The following is a 3783-nucleotide window of genomic DNA, read 5'->3' on the forward strand; positions in this document are numbered from 1 at the left end:
TTCTACAAGAATTTGGGCAGCATCTCCCCTATTTCTTTTCCATCTCAATAGCACAGACAATGATAATAATAGCATGTTCAAATCATTGTTCATGACCTTCAGTCACCAAATAACTCAAGCACAGCCCAAAATAGCCTAACAACTATAACAACAGTTTAACTATGATTTTCCAATCTTTATCTCACAAGTTCCCAATCAATAAACTAGCTAAGACTTGGATGAGATTAAACAAACATAGGGGAGGGTAAATCACACCTTAAACAACAAGAGTAGCCTTGAATCTAAGCCTACTTCAACCTGAGGTAACCCTCAACTCAACCACAATATGAAAAACTACGAGCTACTAGCTTCCCGAGATTGTTAATGCACAATTTATGTAATCTACCTTTGAATTTGACCTTGAATCACCCAAGAACCTTCAGAGAGATTTTTGGAGGTGTATAGGATCAAATTGGGTCAAAAAGGAAATGTTTAAAAAGTTCCCACCGTTGTATACAATTGGATAAGCTTGCACCGCCTCGAAAATGTGCCGGGATATTCGACATATTTCACAAGATGCAGTCGCATCCCCTTTCGCATTTCCACCCAGAAAGTTTGGTATTTGCTTGCCTCCATCTGCATCCCATTCTGTGAGGCAGAATGAGTTCTGCGACGGGATACGCGACGTATTTCACAAGATACAGTCACATCCCCTTTCGCATTTCCACCCAAAAAGTTTGGCATTCCTTTTCCTCCATCTGTGTCCCATTCTGTGAGGCAGAATAAGTTTTGCGACTCAGAATACCCTTTCAACACTTTCGACGTAACCCTTTAAACACTCTCGAACTTCGACGAAAGTCGTTTCCTTCAATTCGTTTAACCTCTAACCTTTATGACATACACTTCATAATTGTTCAAGACCTTCCTTAACCTTATAGGGTTTCCATGGCCTCTCCGAGATTATGTTAGTTTATTATGACGCAAACGACGTGAAAAAGTACGATGTATAACATCAAGTGATTTCATATTCAGAACAGGGAGTATTTATGATTATACTTCTCTTCATCAGTTCAACTATCAATATGTAACGACCCATTTGGTCGTTATTGAGTTTTTACCATTTTTGCCTCTGTTGACCCGTCCCCGAGCCTTCTGAGTAATATTTTAACCCGGGGGGATCAGTGGCACAGTTCCCTTGGTATCGTTTTGGGTTTTGAAATGACTTTTAGAAAATTTAATCTTATAGCAAAAATCATTTGACTTGAAGTTGACTTTTGGATAAATGTGCCCGTAATAGAATTTCGACAGATTCATTAGGTTCGGAGGGTGATTTATGACTTAGTGGTGCCATTGGTTTGGTTCCCGAAGGGTTCAGGTGTGATTTGGGTTATTGGTCGAGAAACTGGTTAAGTTAGAATTAGAGTTGACCATGATCAACATCGGGTCAAGTTGATCTCGTGTCGATGTGTTGAAAATTCCAATAAGTTTGTATGATGATTTTGGGCATGTCCACAAAGTTTGGTTAGATTCCGATTAGTTTTGGATAAGTTTGGGTTGTATGGTGATTGTTTTCGGTTTCGACGTCGATTTGAGCATAAAGGGTACCATATTAAGAAAACGGCCTTTGATTTATGTTTTGACTGAACCATTATATCCATATCATAATTTCGGAAACATAGCAACTGAAATCATCAAGTTTCGACATCGTATGAGGGAATTATGATCATTTTACTAAAAATTGGGTTGCCAGATTTTTTTTAGAGTAATTACGAAATTGCCACTGAATTCATATATAAAAATCTGCACTATTCCAAATATTGAAACTTCCATATCTCATTCATTATAAGGTCAAATTGAGTGATTCAAAAGCCTAACTTGAGTGAAAATACACCAGAAATGAGGAAGAATAGCTAGGCGTTCTTGGCTATTAATGTTGTTGGAGTTTCTCTTATCTTGAATGTTTGGGTTTGGGAGAATTCAAGGATGCTCTTCAAGTTTCTTCCTTGGGGTAAGGTCTAAACCATAATCTAAGTATTTCCCCTTGATTCATTCCCTTGGTTTAAGCTTTAATCCATGATTTCTAAAGTGAAAAATTAGGATTTTCATGAAAGAAGGTTTAATGGTTCTTTCTTGAGAAATTCATAAAATTGGTTAGACCTCCTAAGTGGCTTTAAATGATGAAATTGATTGGGTTTATGCTAGATTATGATGTATTTAAGGTTGTTAATCTTATATCTTCTATTATTAGTGTTGGGTTCTTAAATTTAAGAGTTGGGGTTTATACCCAAAATTGGGTGGTTTTCTTGGATTTTGTAATTGGATGAATCATTGAGTTAATTTAGCAATTAGTTGATGGTTATTGATCACCTAGTGTTTAATTGGATATTTGAGCCCCGAATTTCCCATTTTGACCTTGTGGACTCCGTTTTCCCAAATTCTAGGGTTAGTTTTGTCACGACCCAACCCCGTAGGCCGTGACTAGTGCCCGAGTTGGGCACCCAAACGCATTCATCAAACCCGAATCACACACGGTACTTATGCACATATGAATATCAAACGGCTGTCTCAAACACAACCATACACATACGTAGAAGCCGCGAGGCTATCATGGCACCATGGCCCAAAATATATATATATATACAAGCCGACAGGGGCGCGCGGCGAATAGGTTCGCCAAAAAAATACAGAACATACGAACACACATACGGAGGCAGGCACACAACCCGCATACGCCTACGTGCCTCAAACAAACCAACGAATCATATGACGGGACGCGGCCCCGCGCACCCCGAACACACACATATATGCAACGAACGAGTATATACCAAGATATGAGCTCGGGATAAAAGGAGCACTCCAACACGGCGGATGGGTCTCTGGCGGCGGATCGCCAAGCGGGCGTCCGCGCGCGGGCGTGAAACGCACCCCGAAGAAAGGGGGGTCGGTGCGAAATATGTACCGAGTATGCAAAGCGGAAAATACAATAAATAAATACGAGTCACGCTCGAAACAAGTCGAAGTAAGTACATTTCAAAATGCCAAATGTTTATTTTCAAAATAGAAAGCATGCAAAAGGGCACGAAGATAGGTGTCGCCCACTTTGTCGATGGCGCCATAACACAGCATAACACCCGAAGGTTTCAAATCTTCGTACAACCCCGAACGTAACACATCATCACAACACGTCATAAGCCGTATCGCAGCATAACTCCGCCGCGGAACCCGGCCCTATGGCGAGGTCTCGGGAACCGTAACACAAGATAACACCGAATATATCATGATGCGCACGACAACATAACCGGCCGGGAACCGGTGAAGGTGTACCAACAACACGCGCGAGCAGAAGTCGTGAGTAACCATATGCATAAAATCGTTATCATAAGTTCAAAAAGTAAGTAAAATGACCATACTTGGGAATCGGGAAAATCGTCATACCAAACTCTTTCAAACGTCATCGAGTAAAAGTACAAAGGAAGGTCGCGGGACCTACGGACGAGTGTCAACTTCCGAGCCGGGCCCCGCCTATGGAAAACATACTCGTCACACGTCATACAACCTCCACAACGATATCGAGGCAATTCGAGCCCTTAGTCGAAAAGTTATGAACGTTCGTAGTTTCAACATCGTTTAAGAATCAAAACTTTTGAAAATCAAGTTTTTATGCAACTTAAAAATCAATTATTCCAACAACATCAAAGCCAATATTTTCTTACATCAACACATTTAATAAGAGACAACGCGAATCATAAAATCCGATTGTAAAAAGAATTTTCCAGGTCGTATCGTAGCCTATTAAAAAAACTA

The sequence above is a fragment of the Lycium ferocissimum genome, chromosome 10 (assembly GCF_029784015.1).
Source record: "Lycium ferocissimum isolate CSIRO_LF1 chromosome 10, AGI_CSIRO_Lferr_CH_V1, whole genome shotgun sequence".
In the NCBI taxonomy this organism is placed as follows: domain Eukaryota; kingdom Viridiplantae; phylum Streptophyta; class Magnoliopsida; order Solanales; family Solanaceae; genus Lycium; species Lycium ferocissimum.